The 21,466-nt window shown below is 34.3% G+C and overlaps 13 non-coding genes and 2 pseudogenes across 13 annotated transcripts; all 15 read right to left on the bottom strand.

Annotated features, from left to right (window-relative positions):
* Positions 1-88, bottom strand: LOC133177986 (U6 spliceosomal RNA; annotated as a pseudogene; the record flags this gene model as incomplete).
* Positions 89-1,299: 1,211 nt separating this feature from the next.
* Positions 1,300-1,463, bottom strand: LOC133177977 (U1 spliceosomal RNA). Its single transcript, XR_009719917.1, has one exon. It is a non-coding gene; the product is annotated as a U1 spliceosomal RNA (small nuclear RNA).
* A 667-nt stretch (positions 1,464-2,130) lies between these two features.
* On the bottom strand, positions 2,131-2,239 carry LOC133177985 (U6 spliceosomal RNA). The gene has a single exon (XR_009719924.1). It is a non-coding gene; the product is annotated as a U6 spliceosomal RNA (small nuclear RNA).
* A 1,210-nt stretch (positions 2,240-3,449) lies between these two features.
* LOC133177991 (U1 spliceosomal RNA) lies at positions 3,450-3,613 on the bottom strand. The gene has a single exon (XR_009719928.1). It is a non-coding gene; the product is annotated as a U1 spliceosomal RNA (small nuclear RNA).
* Positions 3,614-4,279: 666 nt separating this feature from the next.
* Positions 4,280-4,388, bottom strand: LOC133177984 (U6 spliceosomal RNA). Its single transcript, XR_009719923.1, has one exon. It is a non-coding gene; the product is annotated as a U6 spliceosomal RNA (small nuclear RNA).
* Positions 4,389-5,598: 1,210 nt separating this feature from the next.
* LOC133177990 (U1 spliceosomal RNA) lies at positions 5,599-5,762 on the bottom strand. Its single transcript, XR_009719927.1, has one exon. It is a non-coding gene; the product is annotated as a U1 spliceosomal RNA (small nuclear RNA).
* A 667-nt stretch (positions 5,763-6,429) lies between these two features.
* On the bottom strand, positions 6,430-6,538 carry LOC133177983 (U6 spliceosomal RNA). Its single transcript, XR_009719922.1, has one exon. It is a non-coding gene; the product is annotated as a U6 spliceosomal RNA (small nuclear RNA).
* A 1,210-nt stretch (positions 6,539-7,748) lies between these two features.
* On the bottom strand, positions 7,749-7,912 carry LOC133177988 (U1 spliceosomal RNA). Its single transcript, XR_009719926.1, has one exon. It is a non-coding gene; the product is annotated as a U1 spliceosomal RNA (small nuclear RNA).
* Positions 7,913-8,582: 670 nt separating this feature from the next.
* On the bottom strand, positions 8,583-8,691 carry LOC133177982 (U6 spliceosomal RNA). Its single transcript, XR_009719921.1, has one exon. It is a non-coding gene; the product is annotated as a U6 spliceosomal RNA (small nuclear RNA).
* A 1,210-nt stretch (positions 8,692-9,901) lies between these two features.
* LOC133177987 (U1 spliceosomal RNA) lies at positions 9,902-10,065 on the bottom strand. Its single transcript, XR_009719925.1, has one exon. It is a non-coding gene; the product is annotated as a U1 spliceosomal RNA (small nuclear RNA).
* Positions 10,066-10,732: 667 nt separating this feature from the next.
* LOC133177981 (U6 spliceosomal RNA) lies at positions 10,733-10,841 on the bottom strand. Its single transcript, XR_009719920.1, has one exon. It is a non-coding gene; the product is annotated as a U6 spliceosomal RNA (small nuclear RNA).
* Positions 10,842-12,051: 1,210 nt separating this feature from the next.
* Positions 12,052-12,193, bottom strand: LOC133177978 (U1 spliceosomal RNA; annotated as a pseudogene).
* A 6,197-nt stretch (positions 12,194-18,390) lies between these two features.
* Positions 18,391-18,499, bottom strand: LOC133177980 (U6 spliceosomal RNA). The gene has a single exon (XR_009719919.1). It is a non-coding gene; the product is annotated as a U6 spliceosomal RNA (small nuclear RNA).
* A 1,210-nt stretch (positions 18,500-19,709) lies between these two features.
* Positions 19,710-19,873, bottom strand: LOC133177976 (U1 spliceosomal RNA). Its single transcript, XR_009719916.1, has one exon. It is a non-coding gene; the product is annotated as a U1 spliceosomal RNA (small nuclear RNA).
* A 667-nt stretch (positions 19,874-20,540) lies between these two features.
* Positions 20,541-20,649, bottom strand: LOC133177979 (U6 spliceosomal RNA). The gene has a single exon (XR_009719918.1). It is a non-coding gene; the product is annotated as a U6 spliceosomal RNA (small nuclear RNA).
* Between the last annotated feature and the right edge of the window lie 817 nt (positions 20,650-21,466).

Here is a 21,466-nt window from a genome sequence, read left to right as displayed (position 1 = left end):
AATTTGCGTGTCATCCTTGCGCAGGGGCCATGCTAATCTTCTCTGTATCGTTCCAATTTTAATATATGTACTGCCGAAAAGCAAGTACAATACCTACTACTTTTTGCAACATATAAATACTATGGAACAGAGAGTAATATGAAATAGCCCTTTTAAATATTTGCATACTGTAAACAGCTGAAGAAACGTTAATACTACGTAACAGGAAAGGTAACTGCTACACATGTGCCTATGTGACTTACAACATGTGCACACATGTGTAATGAATAAAAGGAAGGAAATAAAAATTAACTGGAGTGAGGGGGTGAATGGGGGTGGGGGGAGGGGTCATTGTGCAAGAAAAAAATCGATAGCTTTATTTAGAAAGCTAAAAACAAAGGAAAATAAAAGTAAATAATTCTAATTTTATCATATTTCATATCTATCAAGTTTTGCACTGAATTCTTATAATCCAGCTACAACCACGATTTTCTCCGATGCCCAGAAAAATGACTGTCGCATATATTATTGAGATATGGTTGGTCAATGCGCAGAATGATTAAATGATATTATCGAGAATGGTGAACGCGATTCTAACTAGTTGAAGTAAATTGAAAGGGAAAATAAAATTCACTAACCTTATATTACTTGCTCTTCGAGTCCTTATCAATTTTTATAGAATTTAATTTCCAACACGTAATCCAATGCACATTTAGCCAAAAAAATGACATCGCTGCTGTATGAAATTGACATCCACTTTGATATATGAACAATTTCCTTTCACTTCCTTACACTGAATAAGAAATATTCACAAGAAAATTGGATTCTAAACTTCTCTGACGACCGCATGACAATCTCCACACTTTTGTTGTCACGGACACGACGTCACAGTAGGCATTACGTGAACCAAAGGCTACGGTCAAAGGGACGTAACTCCATCTTACTTGTATGCACATTTTTTCACGTGATCCCCGGATAACGTAAAGACACTAAGTACGCGTGTGTAAAAATAGAAGAACATGATTTTTTTATTAAATATAATTGAAAATACACACAAACAAACCAAAAACAAAGCAATAAAAATAAAATGAAATAAAATAACAAATATAGCTATACTGAGCTATTGAATCATAACAAACTAATTCATATAAAAATTGATTAACAATAACAAGAATAGAATAAACGTCTTAAATATCTACATGCAGTAAATAAAATTCATGCACAATGATACTGAAATTGTAAAAATATTAATTACTATTGCAGTTTTATATATGTGATAGGGTGTGGATAGTTTTTTCTCTTATTCTACATTTATTTATCCAGGGGTAAGCGCGAACGCAGACCCCCACACTTAAAAATTACGTGCCCGAGTCGCCCGCATTTGGGGCGATCGCAGGGTTCAGCCGATCCGGAGTGCAATGGAAAGGCCTCGCCCTGGAGGGACCCCCTACTTGATCAGGGTGCCCTCTGCACCAGGTAAGTATGAAAAGTGTAGTTGATACAGAAACTTAAAACTATGGCGCTGCGCAGAAAATTTGTGTTTAAGAGACCAGGGACGGTTTTATAGAATCAATGTCGCACGGATAGGCCTAAAAATGCAACATCCCCCTCCCAAATCACGCGCTCACCTTTAAATTTGACCTCTGTGTAGCAATCGCATATTTTACCTATCCTCATACATCTTTCCTACACATACTCCGTTTTTCTAAATGCGACGTACTGTCAACGTTTTCCATTCGTACTCTCAGCGTTTTAGTACTATCACCTGTATACCATATATAGTGCACTAGAATTTAAAGATTATTAATCTATTGATAAATAGAAATGACAATTAATAAGCAAAATATGAAAAAAAAAAAAAAAAGAAAGAAAGAAAAGAAAAAGAAAGAACAAAAATAAAGAAAATGATAAATAGTAGTGTCTATCAACTCCCCCCCCCCCTCCCCCCCTCCCGTTTGATTTAATTTTGTTGACTTCCTTTTGATTTATTTAAGAAATAATAATTAGTAATAATCAATATATATATATGGAATTCTTCCAAAACTTGCGTATCGTTCCAATTTTAAAAATAGGATAGACACTACATTGAAAATTGGCACAAAATACAGAAAATATAAAGAGAACAAATTTAAAAACTTTTTTAAAAATGAAAAAAATATGGAACGCTTCACGAATTTGCGTGTCATCCTTGCGCAGGGGCCATGCTAATCTTCTCTGTATCGTTCCAATTTTAATATATGTACTGCCGAAAAGCAAGTACAATACCTACTACTTTTTGCAACATATAAATACTATGGAACAGAGAGTAATATGAAATAGCCCTTTTAAATATTTGCATACTGTAAACAGCTGAAGAAACGTTAATACTACGTAACAGGAAAGGTAACTGCTACACATGTGCCTATGTGACTTACACATGTGCACACATGTGTAATGAATAAAAGGAAGGAAATAAAAATTAACTGGAGTGAGGGGGTGAATGGGGGTGGGGGGAGGGGTCATTGTGCAAGAAAAAAATCGATAGCTTTATTTAGAAAGCTAAAAACAAAGGAAAATAAAAGTAAATAATTCTAATTTTATCATATTTCATATCTATCAAGTTTTGCACTGAATTCTTATAATCCAGCTACAACCACGATTTTCTCCGATGCCCAGAAAAATGACTGTCGCATATATTATTGAGATATGGTTGGTCAATGCGCAGAATGATTAAATGATATTATCGAGAATGGTGAACGCGATTCTAACTAGTTGAAGTAAATTGAAAGGGAAAATAAAATTCACTAACCTTATATTACTTGCTCTTCGAGTCCTTATCAATTTTTATAGAATTTAATTTCCAACACGTAATCCAATGCACATTTAGCCAAAAAAATGACATCGCTGCTGTATGAAATTGACATCCACTTTGATATATGAACAATTTCCTTTCACTTCCTTACACTGAATAAGAAATATTCACAAGAAAATTGGATTCTAAACTTCTCTGACGACCGCATGACAATCTCCACACTTTTGTTGTCACGGACACGACGTCACAGTAGGCATTACGTGAACCAAAGGCTACGGTCAAAGGGACGTAACTCCATCTTACTTGTATGCACATTTTTTCACGTGATCCCCGGATAACGTAAAGACACTAAGTACGCGTGTGTAAAAATAGAAGAACATGATTTTTTTATTAAATATAATTGAAAATACACACAAACAAACCAAAAACAAAGCAATAAAAATAAAATGAAATAAAATAACAAATATAGCTATACTGAGCTATTGAATCATAACAAACTAATTCATATAAAAATTGATTAACAATAACAAGAATAGAATAAACGTCTTAAATATCTACATGCAGTAAATAAAATTCATGCACAATGATACTGAAATTGTAAAAATATTAATTACTATTGCAGTTTTATATATGTGATAGGGTGTGGATAGTTTTTTCTCTTATTCTACATTTATTTATCCAGGGGTAAGCGCGAACGCAGACCCCCACACTTAAAAATTACGTGCCCGAGTCGCCCGCATTTGGGGCGATCGCAGGGTTCAGCCGATCCGGAGTGCAATGGAAAGGCCTCGCCCTGGAGGGACCCCCTACTTGATCAGGGTGCCCTCTGCACCAGGTAAGTATGAAAAGTGTAGTTGATACAGAAACTTAAAACTATGGCGCTGCGCAGAAAATTTGTGTTTAAGAGACCAGGGACGGTTTTATAGAATCAATGTCGCACGGATAGGCCTAAAAATGCAACATCCCCCTCCCAAATCACGCGCTCACCTTTAAATTTGACCTCTGTGTAGCAATCGCATATTTTACCTATCCTCATACATCTTTCCTACACATACTCCGTTTTTCTAAATGCGACGTACTGTCAACGTTTTCCATTCGTACTCTCAGCGTTTTAGTACTATCACCTGTATACCATATATAGTGCACTAGAATTTAAAGATTATTAATCTATTGATAAATAGAAATGACAATTAATAAGCAAAATATGAAAAAAAAAAAAAAAAGAAAGAAAGAAAAGAAAAAGAAAGAACAAAAATAAAGAAAATGATAAATAGTAGTGTCTATCAACTCCCCCCCCCCTCCCCCCCTCCCGTTTGATTTAATTTTGTTGACTTCCTTTTGATTTATTTAAGAAATAATAATTAGTAATAATCAATATATATATATGGAATTCTTCCAAAACTTGCGTATCGTTCCAATTTTAAAAATAGGATAGACACTACATTGAAAATTGGCACAAAATACAGAAAATATAAAGAGAACAAATTTAAAAACTTTTTTAAAAATGAAAAAAATATGGAACGCTTCACGAATTTGCGTGTCATCCTTGCGCAGGGGCCATGCTAATCTTCTCTGTATCGTTCCAATTTTAATATATGTACTGCCGAAAAGCAAGTACAATACCTACTACTTTTTGCAACATATAAATACTATGGAACAGAGAGTAATATGAAATAGCCCTTTTAAATATTTGCATACTGTAAACAGCTGAAGAAACGTTAATACTACGTAACAGGAAAGGTAACTGCTACACATGTGCCTATGTGACTTACACATGTGCACACATGTGTAATGAATAAAAGGAAGGAAATAAAAATTAACTGGAGTGAGGGGGTGAATGGGGGTGGGGGGAGGGGTCATTGTGCAAGAAAAAAATCGATAGCTTTATTTAGAAAGCTAAAAACAAAGGAAAATAAAAGTAAATAATTCTAATTTTATCATATTTCATATCTATCAAGTTTTGCACTGAATTCTTATAATCCAGCTACAACCACGATTTTCTCCGATGCCCAGAAAAATGACTGTCGCATATATTATTGAGATATGGTTGGTCAATGCGCAGAATGATTAAATGATATTATCGAGAATGGTGAACGCGATTCTAACTAGTTGAAGTAAATTGAAAGGGAAAATAAAATTCACTAACCTTATATTACTTGCTCTTCGAGTCCTTATCAATTTTTATAGAATTTAATTTCCAACACGTAATCCAATGCACATTTAGCCAAAAAAATGACATCGCTGCTGTATGAAATTGACATCCACTTTGATATATGAACAATTTCCTTTCACTTCCTTACACTGAATAAGAAATATTCACAAGAAAATTGGATTCTAAACTTCTCTGACGACCGCATGACAATCTCCACACTTTTGTTGTCACGGACACGACGTCACAGTAGGCATTACGTGAACCAAAGGCTACGGTCAAAGGGACGTAACTCCATCTTACTTGTATGCACATTTTTTCACGTGATCCCCGGATAACGTAAAGACACTAAGTACGCGTGTGTAAAAATAGAAGAACATGATTTTTTTATTAAATATAATTGAAAATACACACAAACAAACCAAAAACAAAGCAATAAAAATAAAATGAAATAAAATAACAAATATAGCTATACTGAGCTATTGAATCATAACAAACTAATTCATATAAAAATTGATTAACAATAACAAGAATAGAATAAACGTCTTAAATATCTACATGCAGTAAATAAAATTCATGCACAATGATACTGAAATTGTAAAAATATTAATTACTATTGCAGTTTTATATATGTGATAGGGTGTGGATAGTTTTTTCTCTTATTCTACATTTATTTATCCAGGGGTAAGCGCGAACGCAGACCCCCACACTTAAAAATTACGTGCCCGAGTCGCCCGCATTTGGGGCGATCGCAGGGTTCAGCCGATCCGGAGTGCAATGGAAAGGCCTCGCCCTGGAGGGACCCCCTACTTGATCAGGGTGCCCTCTGCACCAGGTAAGTATGAAAAGTGTAGTTGATACAGAAACTTAAAACTATGGCGCTGCGCAGAAAATTTGTGTTTAAGAGACCAGGGACGGTTTTATAGAATCAATGTCGCACGGATAGGCCTAAAAATGCAACATCCCCCTCCCAAATCACGCGCTCACCTTTAAATTTGACCTCTGTGTAGCAATCGCATATTTTACCTATCCTCATACATCTTTCCTACACATACTCCGTTTTTCTAAATGCGACGTACTGTCAACGTTTTCCATTCGTACTCTCAGCGTTTTAGTACTATCACCTGTATACCATATATAGTGCACTAGAATTTAAAGATTATTAATCTATTGATAAATAGAAATGACAATTAATAAGCAAAATATGAAAAAAAAAAAAAAAAAGAAAGAAAGAAAAGAAAAAGAAAGAACAAAAATAAAGAAAATGATAAATAGTAGTGTCTATCAACTCCCCCCCCCCTCCCCCCCTCCCGTTTGATTTAATTTTGTTGACTTCCTTTTGATTTATTTAAGAAATAATAATTAGTAATAATCAATATATATATATGGAATTCTTCCAAAACTTGCGTATCGTTCCAATTTTAAAAATAGGATAGACACTACATTGAAAATTGGCACAAAATACAGAAAATATAAAGAGAACAAATTTAAAAACTTTTTTAAAAATGAAAAAAATATGGAACGCTTCACGAATTTGCGTGTCATCCTTGCGCAGGGGCCATGCTAATCTTCTCTGTATCGTTCCAATTTTAATATATGTACTGCCGAAAAGCAAGTACAATACCTACTACTTTTTGCAACATATAAATACTATGGAACAGAGAGTAATATGAAATAGCCCTTTTAAATATTTGCATACTGTAAACAGCTGAAGAAACGTTAATACTACGTAACAGGAAAGGTAACTGCTACACATGTGCCTATGTGACTTACACATGTGCACACATGTGTAATGAATAAAAGGAAGGAAATAAAAATTAACTGGAGTGAGGGGGTGAATGGGGGTGGGGGGAGGGGTCATTGTGCAAGAAAAAAATCGATAGCTTTATTTAGAAAGCTAAAAACAAAGGAAAATAAAAGTAAATAATTCTAATTTTATCATATTTCATATCTATCAAGTTTTGCACTGAATTCTTATAATCCAGCTACAACCACGATTTTCTCCGATGCCCAGAAAAATGACTGTCGCATATATTATTGAGATATGGTTGGTCAATGCGCAGAATGATTAAATGATATTATCGAGAATGGTGAACGCGATTCTAACTAGTTGAAGTAAATTGAAAGGGAAAATAAAATTCACTAACCTTATATTACTTGCTCTTCGAGTCCTTATCAATTTTTATAGAATTTAATTTCCAACACGTAATCCAATGCACATTTAGCCAAAAAAATGACATCGCTGCTGTATGAAATTGACATCCACTTTGATATATGAACAATTTCCTTTCACTTCCTTACACTGAATAAGAAATATTCACAAGAAAATTGGATTCTAAACTTCTCTGACGACCGCATGACAATCTCCACACTTTTGTTGTCACGGACACGACGTCACAGTAGGCATTACGTGAACCAAAGGCTACGGTCAAAGGGACGTAACTCCATCTTACTTGTATGCACATTTTTTCACGTGATCCCCGGATAACGTAAAGACACTAAGTACGCGTGTGTAAAAATAGAAGAACATGATTTTTTTATTAAATATAATTGAAAATACACACAAACAAACCAAAAACAAAGCAATAAAAATAAAATGAAATAAAATAACAAATATAGCTATACTGAGCTATTGAATCATAACAAACTAATTCATATAAAAATTGATTAACAATAACAAGAATAGAATAAACGTCTTAAATATCTACATGCAGTAAATAAAATTCATGCACAATGATACTGAAATTGTAAAAATATTAATTACTATTGCAGTTTTATATATGTGATAGGGTGTGGATAGTTTTTTCTCTTATTCTACATTTATTTATCCAGGGGTAAGCGCGAACGCAGACCCCCACACTTAAAAATTACGTGCCCGAGTCGCCCGCATTTGGGGCGATCGCAGGGTTCAGCCGATCCGGAGTGCAATGGAAAGGCCTCGCCCTGGAGGGACCCCCTACTTGATCAGGGTGCCCTCTGCACCAGGTAAGTATGAAAAGTGTAGTTGATACAGAAACTTAAAACTATGGCGCTGCGCAGAAAATTTGTGTTTAAGAGACCAGGGACGGTTTTATAGAATCAATGTCGCACGGATAGGCCTAAAAATGCAACATCCCCCTCCCAAATCACGCGCTCACCTTTAAATTTGACCTCTGTGTAGCAATCGCATATTTTACCTATCCTCATACATCTTTCCTACACATACTCCGTTTTTCTAAATGCGACGTACTGTCAACGTTTTCCATTCGTACTCTCAGCGTTTTAGTACTATCACCTGTATACCATATATAGTGCACTAGAATTTAAAGATTATTAATCTATTGATAAATAGAAATGACAATTAATAAGCAAAATATGAAAAAAAAAAGAAAAAAGAAAGAAAGAAAAGAAAAAGAAAGAACAAAAATAAAGAAAATGATAAATAGTAGTGTCTATCAACTCCCCCCCCCCCCCTCCCCCCCTCCCGTTTGATTTAATTTTGTTGACTTCCTTTTGATTTATTTAAGAAATAATAATTAGTAATAATCAATATATATATATGGAATTCTTCCAAAACTTGCGTATCGTTCCAATTTTAAAAATAGGATAGACACTACATTGAAAATTGGCACAAAATACAGAAAATATAAAGAGAACAAATTTAAAAACTTTTTTAAAAATGAAAAAAATATGGAACGCTTCACGAATTTGCGTGTCATCCTTGCGCAGGGGCCATGCTAATCTTCTCTGTATCGTTCCAATTTTAATATATGTACTGCCGAAAAGCAAGTACAATACCTACTACTTTTTGCAACATATAAATACTATGGAACAGAGAGTAATATGAAATAGCCCTTTTAAATATTTGCATACTGTAAACAGCTGAAGAAACGTTAATACTACGTAACAGGAAAGGTAACTGCTACACATGTGCCTATGTGACTTACACATGTGCACACATGTGTAATGAATAAAAGGAAGGAAATAAAAATTAACTGGAGTGAGGGGGTGAATGGGGGTGGGGGGAGGGGTCATTGTGCAAGAAAAAAATCGATAGCTTTATTTAGAAAGCTAAAAACAAAGGAAAATAAAAGTAAATAATTCTAATTTTATCATATTTCATATCTATCAAGTTTTGCACTGAATTCTTATAATCCAGCTACAACCACGATTTTCTCCGATGCCCAGAAAAATGACTGTCGCATATATTATTGAGATATGGTTGGTCAATGCGCAGAATGATTAAATGATATTATCGAGAATGGTGAACGCGATTCTAACTAGTTGAAGTAAATTGAAAGGGAAAATAAAATTCACTAACCTTATATTACTTGCTCTTCGAGTCCTTATCAATTTTTATAGAATTTAATTTCCAACACGTAATCCAATGCACATTTAGCCAAAAAAATGACATCGCTGCTGTATGAAATTGACATCCACTTTGATATATGAACAATTTCCTTTCACTTCCTTACACTGAATAAGAAATATTCACAAGAAAATTGGATTCTAAACTTCTCTGACGACCGCATGACAATCTCCACACTTTTGTTGTCACGGACACGACGTCACAGTAGGCATTACGTGAACCAAAGGCTACGGTCAAAGGGACGTAACTCCATCTTACTTGTATGCACATTTTTTCACGTGATCCCCGGATAACGTAAAGACACTAAGTACGCGTGTGTAAAAATAGAAGAACATGATTTTTTTATTAAATATAATTGAAAATACACACAAACAAACCAAAAACAAAGCAATAAAAATAAAATGAAATAAAATAACAAATATAGCTATACTGAGCTATTGAATCATAACAAACTAATTCATATAAAAATTGATTAACAATAACAAGAATAGAATAAACGTCTTAAATATCTACATGCAGTAAATAAAATTCATGCACAATGATACTGAAATTGTAAAAATATTAATTACTATTGCAGTTTTATATATGTGATAGGGTGTGGATAGTTTTTTCTCTTATTCTACATTTATTTATCCAGGGGTAAGCGCGAACGCAGACCCCCACACTTAAAAATTACGTGCCCGAGTCGCCCGCATTTGGGGCGATCGCAGGGTTCAGCCGATCCGGAGTGCAATGGAAAGGCCTCGCCCTGGAGGGACCCCCTACTTGATCAGGGTGCCCTCTGCACCAGGTAAGTATGAAAAGTGTAGTTGATACAGAAACTTAAAACTATGGCGCTGCGCAGAAAATTTGTGTTTAAGAGACCAGGGACGGTTTTATAGAATCAATGTCGCACGGATAGGCCTAAAAATGCAACATCCCCCTCCCAAATCACGCGCTCACCTTTAAATTTGACCTCTGTGTAGCAATCGCATATTTTACCTATCCTCATACATCTTTCCTACACATACTCCGTTTTTCTAAATGCGACGTACTGTCAACGTTTTCCATTCGTACTCTCAGCGTTTTAGTACTATCACCTGTATACCATATATAGTGCACTAGAATTTAAAGATTATTAATCTATTGATAAATAGAAATGACAATTAATAAGCAAAATATGAAAAAAAAAAAAAAAAGAAAGAAAGAAAAGAAAAAGAAAGAACAAAAATAAAGAAAATGATAAATAGTAGTGTCTATCAACTCCCCCCCCCCCTCCCCCCCTCCCGTTTGATTTAATTTTGTTGACTTCCTTTTGATTTATTTAAGAAATAATAATTAGTAATAATCAATATATATATATGGAATTCTTCCAAAACTTGCGTATCGTTCCAATTTTAAAAATAGGATAGACACTACATTGAAAATTGGCACAAAATACAGAAAATATAAAGAGAACAAATTTAAAAACTTTTTTAAAAATGAAAAAAATATGGAACGCTTCACGAATTTGCGTGTCATCCTTGCGCAGGGGCCATGCTAATCTTCTCTGTATCGTTCCAATTTTAATATATGTACTGCCGAAAAGCAAGTACAATACCTACTACTTTTTGCAACATATAAATACTATGGAACAGAGAGTAATATGAAATAGCCCTTTTAAATATTTGCATACTGTAAACAGCTGAAGAAACGTTAATACTACGTAACAGGAAAGGTAACTGCTACACATGTGCCTATGTGACTTACACATGTGCACACATGTGTAATGAATAAAAGGAAGGAAATAAAAATTAACTGGAGTGAGGGGGTGAATGGGGGTGGGGGGAGGGGTCATTGTGCAAGAAAAAAATCGATAGCTTTATTTAGAAAGCTAAAAACAAAGGAAAATAAAAGTAAATAATTCTAATTTTATCATATTTCATATCTATCAAGTTTTGCACTGAATTCTTATAATCCAGCTACAACCACGATTTTCTCCGATGCCCAGAAAAATGACTGTCGCATATATTATTGAGATATGGTTGGTCAATGCGCAGAATGATTAAATGATATTATCGAGAATGGTGAACGCGATTCTAACTAGTTGAAGTAAATTGAAAGGGAAAATAAAATTCACTAACCTTATATTACTTGCTCTTCGAGTCCTTATCAATTTTTATAGAATTTAATTTCCAACACGTAATCCAATGCACATTTAGCCAAAAAAATGACATCGCTGCTGTATGAAATTGACATCCACTTTGATATATGAACAATTTCCTTTCACTTCCTTACACTGAATAAGAAATATTCACAAGAAAATTGGATTCTAAACTTCTCTGACGACCGCATGACAATCTCCACACTTTTGTTGTCACGGACACGACGTCACAGTAGGCATTACGTGAACCAAAGGCTACGGTCAAAGGGACGTAACTCCATCTTACTTGTATGCACATTTTTTCACGTGATCCCCGGATAACGTAAAGACACTAAGTACGCGTGTGTAAAAATAGAAGAACATGATTTTTTTATTAAATATAATTGAAAATACACACAAACAAACCAAAAACAAAGCAATAAAAATAAAATGAAATAAAATAACAAATATAGCTATACTGAGCTATTGAATCATAACAAACTAATTCATATAAAAATTGATTAACAATAACAAGAATAGAATAAACGTCTTAAATATCTACATGCAGTAAATAAAATTCATGCACAATGATACTGAAATTGTAAAAATATTAATTACTATTGCAGTTTTATATATGTGATAGGGTGTGGATAGTTTTTTCTCTTATTCTACATTTATTTATCCAGGGGTAAGCGCGAACGCAGACCCCCACACTTAAAAATTACGTGCCCGAGTCGCCCGCATTTGGGGCGATCGCAGGGTTCAGCCGATCCGGAGTGCAATGGAAAGGCCTCGCCCTGGAGGGACCCCCTACTTTTTTTTTTTTTTTTTTTTTTTTTTTTGGTTTAAAATAATTTATTGAGCAAATCAAATACATATTACATAATATGTACATTTTAAAACAATTATATAAACAATAACAGTGTTACTTTACAAACAAAGTATAAGTTAAAACATGAATGAGATTATCAGGAGACGATGGACAATGTATATTGCATTTAAACTGATTTTATTGGATGTACAAAATTATTGCTGAGAATGAATTAAATTGATGTACATAATATTTTATTTATATTTAAATATTGAAAGACTTTACTAAATGGACACAAATGATATCAATGGACATTGCATGAGAAATATTTAAACTGATGGACATTGTATTTGTTACAAAAGAATTTACGCTAGCAATTTATGAATGGAACAAAACCGGTTATACAAGTGTCAGGTAGTAAACATTAAATTCCAATGTTAAAGTCAAGGTCATCATTGTTAACAGAGCAAAACAGAGAAGTACGTAACCAATATGTGTAAAATTTAGTTTCATCGAATCTACAGAAATCAGCTTTTATTCTTAAAATCAATTTATTGATGTACATCAAAATTAGTCTATTAGAATTAATATTTTGGTTTTGGAATTTAACTAAACATCTAACTTGCCAAATTGTGGAGCACATTAAAGCTATTAAATACAAACACACAGATTCAGTTTCTTTGCTAAAAATATCTGTAGGAAAAGTATGAAAACGGATATGTGCAATATTAAAGCGTGAAAATTTATCATGTGTCATTACATTTAACCAATTTTTAACAAGCATAACAAGTGGCTTTACAAAATTACATTCATAGAATAGATGACAAACAGTTTCAATGTCAGTTTTACATAATGTACATATTTTTTCTTTGCGAATTTTAATTCTACATAGATAATAGCTGACAGGTATTATGTCGTGAATAATTCTAAACATTGTATCTCTGCTACTTTTATCAATAAAGTCATTATGTAAACGCCTGAAAACCTCTTTGAAATTAACACTTGGAAAAATTCTCATGATTCTCGGTACAGTTACAATATCTTCTAATAAAATAGTATAATACAGTTTAGTTGTCATACTACCGAAAGAATAATCATAATTTTCATTTTTGATTTCTAAGAACATTTTTAAATCATTTAAACATTTTTGATAAAAAACAGGCATAGTTTCTGAATGAGGTCTGTCATTCCTTGCATAACATGGTTCAAATTCTCTCAGGCTTATGCCTATCCAATAAACAGACAAAAAAGTATATTTTGAATCCTTATTATAAAGAATATTCTGTAGATGTTTTAATCTTAAGGATTGAAGTTTTAAATCAATATTAACCACTTCTAAACCACCATTTTTCTTATAATTGTAACAATCAGTTCGTTTAAGAGGTTCATATTTACTAGGCCATAAAAAGTTAAAAATTGCTCTTTCGAACTGTTTCAAATAATATTTTGGTAATATACAAACAGAACCAACATACCACAATTTGGCACAAGCTAATACCTTTACAACCATGGATTTTTCTACAAAAGACAAATACCGTTGTTTCCAAATATTTAACGTTTTAACAAATTTATTAAGAATAGGTTGCCAAATATCATCATATGTAACATTATTACCAAATTTAACCCCTAATAATTTACACTTTTCTACCCATGAAATGCCAAAAGGATGATCTGATCTACTTTTCCATTTACCAAGCCAAATACCTTTTGTCTTTTGTAGATTGAGTTTTGCACCTGAGGCGCGTCCATACAGCGTGCACCAATACAGTACACGCTCTATGGAGGCGTCACAGGTGCAAATAGCCAGACTATCGTCAGCGAATAAAGATAATTTAGCCGTTTTTGAAGTACCTGGTAGTTTAATACCTGAAATTTTTTCATCTTCCCGAATTTTAATGGCGAACGGTTCTAAAACTAAAATATATAACAATGGGCTCAGGCTACACCCTTGGCGCACCCCCCTACTTAAAGTAATAGGTTCCGAAATATGGTTATTGACAATAACTGAGGAACATACTTCATTATATAAAGTTTTTATCCACCGAATAAGAGAAGGCCCAAAATTATATGCCGAAAGTGTTTGAAAAAGAAAATCATAATTAACTCTATCAAAGGCCTTCTCTTGATCTAAAGAAATAAAAGCCACTGGGAGCTGTTTTTGTTCACAATAATCTATGATGTTCCTCATTAGATGTAAATTATCAAAAATGGTGCGCCCTGGCACGGCGCAGGTTTGATCAGTGTGTACAATATGTTCTACAACCTTTTTGACTCTATTTGTTATAACTTTAGAAATTAATTTGTAATCATAATTTAACAATGAAATGGGTCTATAATTCTTAACATTTTCCGCGTTCTCTGGATCTTTACAAATTAAAGTAATGTACGAAAGTTTTTGAGAATCGGACAAATGCCCTTCTTTAAAAGCTTCATTTGCAACAATAACAAAAGGATCTAAAAGTATGTCACTAAATGCAGAATAAAATTCTTTTGTTAGGCCGTCAGGGCCGGGTGATTTATTATTTTCCATGTCGCGCAGCGCTGCTAACAGTTCTTCTTTTGTAATAGGACCTTCACAGGTGTTCGAATAGTCGTTATGTAATTTTGGTACACTTTTAAGAAAATCGTCCGCTAAACACTGATCAATGCCTTCGTCCGTGTATAATTTAGAATAAAAATCTTTAAAGGCTGCCAAAATGTCGCCGGAATTTGTATATTCTTGGGAAGATTCACTTATAATTTTTGTAACAGTTTTTTTCCTGGCTCTAGAAATTTCCTGTTGAAAAAAGAATTTGGAAGGTTTTTCATCATTATCTAAACTTTCAGCTTTAGACCGAATTTTTGAGCCTGTATAATTTTGAAGCTGAAATTCTCTAATTTGACTTTTGATTTCCTTTAATCTATCAATAAACTGACCAGGACTTTTACTTTCGAAAAATTGTAGCCGATAGTATGACTTTTCCATTTGTCGTAAAATATCACGCTTTACATTAGATTTCTTTTTACAATAATGAATAGTAAAATTTTTAATCTGTTCTTTCAAATGATCCCATAATTCTAAATAAAAATCGAAACCATCAACCAATTCTGTCCAATACTTGGTAAATTGCTTAACAAAAGTTTTATCTTGTAACAGTGAATTATTAAATTTCCAATACCCTTTACCAAAATTAATTTTCTCAGATACCTTAATTTCTAAAAATACAACATCATGGTCGCTATGACCAAACGGAATATTCTTAATATGGACAATACTTTTTGATAATATTTTTGACATGTAAAATCTATCTAGTCTACATGCTACAGAAGAAGAACTCCATGTAGTGTTAATAACATCAGGGTATAAAAATCTATAACAATCAATAAGATGAAAATCTGAAATTACATTTTTTAAAATCAAACTACCACTTGTACCAGCTTGTGGGTTACCCCCTATCTTATCTAATTTTGTATTTAAGACACAGTTAAAGTCTCCCCCTAAAATTAAATGTTTATTACAGGTGAGTATGGGATATAAATCTTCGAAAAATGTTGACCTTTCGGAATCAATAGTCGGCGCGTATATGTTAACTATTCTATATTGTATTTCATCATAAGCTATATCTATGTAAACTAATCTTCCATCCATATCAAAATGAAATTTACTGATTTTAATATCTTGATTAATTACAATAATTCCTACCCCTCTACTACTTTTTGTACCAAAACTAAAATAACATTTTTCTGTATTAAACATTGAATTTATACTTAAGACATTATTCATATTAGTAAAATGGGTTTCTTGTATTAATATTAGCGATAATTTATGATCCGCGCACAGTGAAAGCAATTCATGTTTAGACTGGGCGTTTAAAAGGCCTTGAATATTAAGCGAGGCGATTTTTAAGGTCATGGCTAAAGTGAGGGTTGAATCTAGGGACGGTTGAGTGAAAAATAGATAATGGGCCGTGAGTTGTGTTTGCTTAACAAAAGGAAAAAATCATGGAAAGTATGAACGAAAATAGGGAAACTAAGAATGAAATACAGAGAAAAAATTCTAACTGAAATACAGATATAGTTAACGTAAAACATAATGCATGCACAGAAACAAAAGTAAATAACTGAAAATACATGAAAATAGGAAAAATGAAGAATAATCAAGGAAATATAAATAATAGCATAAATAGCTAAAATAATGAAAATGGAAATTATATCTAGTAATAAAGAAAATTGAAATTATAACTAGTAATAAAGGAAACAAATATATGAAATGAATGATTTTAAACAAAAAACCAGGAGAATATCTCCTTAAATTATTTACGGAAGTCCAGGGACGGTCCGGGTCAAAATCGGAGGAGTAACACATTTTCATTGTCTTTATTAATCGCGAGTTCGTAATCAAAAAGTCTTACATCCTGTTGGCTCGGCTGGGCTCTGACGAGAGGGGGCTAAGTGGTTCGTCTGAGAAGGCCACCACCTTCCTCCTCTTGCCGGTTACAATAGTGAAATCATCATCATCTGCCTCCATCTCCGTATCTCCCCAGTTGGTAGGGGGCACCTCAGTGTCCCCTCGAACAGAGACCTGGGTCCCGTTCAAGAGTTCCTTTACCAGAGAGCTGCCCTCTGACTCCCCCTCAGCGGAGAGACTCCCGTGGTCCTCCTCAGCTGCCTGTGAGGTGTCAACCGGTGTTGACTCCTGGGGATTGCTGTTATCCCCTATTTGAGTAGGGGAGTCTGAGGGCTGCTTCTCCTGGGGCTTACCGACAGCCCCACTGTCCTGGGGACACTCCTGTTCCCCATTCGCGACAACCTGTTTGTCCCCACCCTTGTCCTTACCAACAGGTTCAGGGTGTCCGGGCTTACCAACAGCCCCATTTCCTTTCTCAGGCTTTCCAACAGCCTGAGACTGGACCGCCGAAGCATAGCTCCGGGGTCCAGTCATCATTCTGGTACTATGGGAGCATTCTCCCCTGAGGTGACCCACCTCGCCACATCTGAAACATACGGGAGGTCGACCCGGTACCACATATAGACATTTATGCCCGTATATTGATGTCAGATACGGTATGTGGTCCTGATCTCCCTCCCGCATGGTCAGGGTCACGCTTCTAACTCCAGTCAGGATGTTCCCATCTTTGACATATTCAATTTTACTGATTTCTCCATACTTCTCTAGCACCTGTCTTATTTCTTCGTTAGTTACCCATATTGGGAGCCAGTGTATTTTCAAAGCAACCCTTATCCTGTCGCATGCCTCCAGTCTTACTCGTAGATCTCGTCCCTCAAAGAAGAATTCTTCTCCGTCATAACGGTCCACGATTTCCTTCTCTTCAAACGTCAAAAACCACGTATCTTGACGCTCCATCTGCCATATGGCGATTACACTGCTCTCCTCCAGGACTTCGGTGACAAAGGCTGTTACATCTCTTCTGGTCATCTTCTTGGATGTTCTCTGAGTAAGCTTAAGTGTCTGTTCCATAATAATACTGCTAGAAAGATCTAGGACATTCATCATGGTAAGGGACCCCCTACTTGATCAGGGTGCCCTCTGCACCAGGTAAGTATGAAAAGTGTAGTTGATACAGAAACTTAAAACTATGGCGCTGCGCAGAAAATTTGTGTTTAAGAGACCAGGGACGGTTTTATAGAATCAATGTCGCACGGATAGGCCTAAAAATGCAACATCCCCCTCCCAAATCACGCGCTCACCTTTAAATTTGACCTCTGTGTAGCAATCGCATATTTTACCTATCCTCATACATCTTTCCTACACATACTCCGTTTTTCTAAATGCGACGTACTGTCAACGTTTTCCATTCGTACTCTCAGCGTTTTAGTACTATCACCTGTATACCATATATAGTGCACTAGAATTTAAAGATTATTAATCTATTGATAAATAGAAATGACAATTAATAAGCAAAATATGAAAAAAAAAAAAAAAAGAAAGAAAGAAAAGAAAAAGAAAGAACAAAAATAAAGAAAATGATAAATAGTAGTGTCTATCAACTCCCCCCCCCCCTCCCCCCCTCCCGTTTGATTTAATTTTGTTGACTTCCTTTTGATTTATTTAAGAAATAATAATTAGTAATAATCAATATATATATATGGAATTCTTCCAAAACTTGCGTATCGTTCCAATTTTAAAAATAGGATAGACACTACATTGAAAATTGGCACAAAATACAGAAAATATAAAGAGAACAAATTTAAAAACTTTTTTAAAAATGAAAAAAATATGGAACGCTTCACGAATTTGCGTGTCATCCTTGCGCAGGGGCCATGCTAATCTTCTCTGTATCGTTCCAATTTTAATATATGTACTGCCGAAAAGCAAGTACAATACCTACTACTTTTTGCAACATATAAATACTATGGAACAGAGAGTAATATGAAATAGCCCTTTTAAATATTTGCATACTGTAAACAGCTGAAGAAACGTTAATACTACGTAACAGGAAAGGTAACTGCTACACATGTGCCTATGTGACTTACACATGTGCACACATGTGTAATGAATAAAAGGAAGGAAATAAAAATTAACTGGAGTGAGGGGGTGAATGGGGGTGGGGGGAGGGGTCATTGTGCAAGAAAAAAATCGATAGCTTTATTTAGAAAGCTAAAAACAAAGGAAAATAAAAGTAAATAATTCTAATTTTATCATATTTCATATCTATCAAGTTTTGCACTGAATTCTTATAATCCAGCTACAACCACGATTTTCTCCGATGCCCAGAAAAATGACTGTCGCATATATTATTGAGATATGGTTGGTCAATGCGCAGAATGATTAAATGATATTATCGAGAATGGTGAACGCGATTCTAACTAGTTGAAGTAAATTGAAAGGGAAAATAAAATTCACTAACCTTATATTACTTGCTCTTCGAGTCCTTATCAATTTTTATAGAATTTAATTTCCAACACGTAATCCAATGCACATTTAGCCAAAAAAATGACATCGCTGCTGTATGAAATTGACATCCACTTTGATATATGAACAATTTCCTTTCACTTCCTTACACTGAATAAGAAATATTCACAAGAAAATTGGATTCTAAACTTCTCTGACGACCGCATGACAATCTCCACACTTTTGTTGTCACGGACACGACGTCACAGTAGGCATTACGTGAACCAAAGGCTACGGTCAAAGGGACGTAACTCCATCTTACTTGTATGCACATTTTTTCACGTGATCCCCGGATAACGTAAAGACACTAAGTACGCGTGTGTAAAAATAGAAGAACATGATTTTTTTATTAAATATAATTGAAAATACACACAAACAAACCAAAAACAAAGCAATAAAAATAAAATGAAATAAAATAACAAATATAGCTATACTGAGCTATTGAATCATAACAAACTAATTCATATAAAAATTGATTAACAATAACAAGAATAGAATAAACGTCTTAAATATCTACATGCAGTAAATAAAATTCATGCACAATGATACTGAAATTGTAAAAATATTAATTACTATTGCAGTTTTATATATGTGATAGGGTGTGGATAGTTTTTTCTCTTATTCTACATTTATTTATCCAGGGGTAAGCGCGAACGCAGACCCCCACACTTAAAAATTACGTGCCCGAGTCGCCCGCATTTGGGGCGATCGCAGGGTTCAGCCGATCCGGAGTGCAATGGAAAGGCCTCGCCCTGGAGGGACCCCCTACTTGATCAGGGTGCCCTCTGCACCAGGTAAGTATGAAAAGTGTAGTTGATACAGAAACTTAAAACTATGGCGCTGCGCAGAAAATTTGTGTTTAAGAGACCAGGGACGGTTTTATAGAATCAATGTCGCACGGATAGGCCTAAAAATGCAACATCCCCCTCCCAAATCACGCGCTCACCTTTAAATTTGACCTCTGTGTAGCAATCGCATATTTTACCTATCCTCATACATCTTTCCTACACATACTCCGTTTTTCTAAATGCGACGTACTGTCAACGTTTTCCATTCGTACTCTCAGCGTTTTAGTACTATCACCTGTATACCATATATAGTGCACTAGAATTTAAAGATTATTAATCTATTGATAAATAGAAATGACAATTAATAAGCAAAATATGAAAAAAAAAAAAAAAAGAAAGAAAGAAAAGAAAAAGAAAGAACAAAAATAAAGAAAATGATAAATAGTAGTGTCTATCAACTCCCCCCCCCCCTCCCCCCCTCCCGTTTGATTTAATTTTGTTGACTTCCTTTTGATTTATTTAAGAAATAATAATTAGTAATAATCAATATATATATATGGAATTCTTCCAAAACTTGCGTATCGTTCCAATTTTAAAAATAGGATAGACACTACATTGAAAATTGGCACAAAATACAGAAAATATAAAGAGAACAAATTTAAAAACTTTTTTAAAAATGAAAAAAATATGGAACGCTTCACGAATTTGCGTGTCATCCTTGCGCAGGGGCCATGCTAATCTTCTCTGTATCGTTCCAATTTTAATATATGTACTGCCGAAAAGCAAGTACAATACCTACTACTTTTTGCAACATATAAATACTATGGAACAGAGAGTAATATGAAATAGCCCTTTTAAATATTTGCATACTGTAAACAGCTGAAGAAACGTTAATACTACGTAACAGGAAAGGTAACTGCTACACATGTGCCTATGTGACTTACACATGTGCACACATGTGTAATGAATAAAAGGAAGGAAATAAAAATTAACTGGAGTGAGGGGGTGAATGGGGGTGGGGGGAGGGGTCATTGTGCAAGAAAAAAATCGATAGCTTTATTTAGAAAGCTAAAAACAAAGGAAAATAAAAGTAAATAATTCTAATTTTATCATATTTCATATCTATCAAGTTTTGCACTGAATTCTTATAATCCAGCTACAACCACGATTTTCTCCGATGCCCAGAAAAATGACTGTCGCATATATTATTGAGATATGGTTGGTCAATGCGCAGAATGATTAAATGATATTATCGAGAATGGTGAACGCGATTCTAACTAGTTGAAGTAAATTGAAAGGGAAAATAAAATTCACTAACCTTATATTACTTGCTCTTCGAGTCCTTATCAATTTTTATAGAATTTAATTTCCAACACGTAATCCAATGCACATTTAGCCAAAAAAATGACATCGCTGCTGTATGAAATTGACATCCACTTTGATATATGAACAATTTCCTTTCACTTCCTTACACTGAATAAGAAATATTCACAAGAAAATTGGATTCTAAACTTCTCTGACGACCGCATGACAATCTCCACACTTTTGTTGTCACGGACACGACGTCACAGTAGGCATTACGTGAACCAAAGGCTACGGTCAAAGGG

This window comes from Saccostrea echinata, unplaced genomic scaffold (genome assembly GCF_033153115.1).
Source record: "Saccostrea echinata isolate AGI-Se365-2 ecotype Australia unplaced genomic scaffold, CSIRO_AGI_Sech_v1 ptg000314l, whole genome shotgun sequence".
NCBI classification, from domain to species: Eukaryota; Metazoa; Mollusca; class Bivalvia; order Ostreida; family Ostreidae; genus Saccostrea; species Saccostrea echinata.
This window is presented reverse-complemented; position numbering and strand designations above follow the sequence as displayed.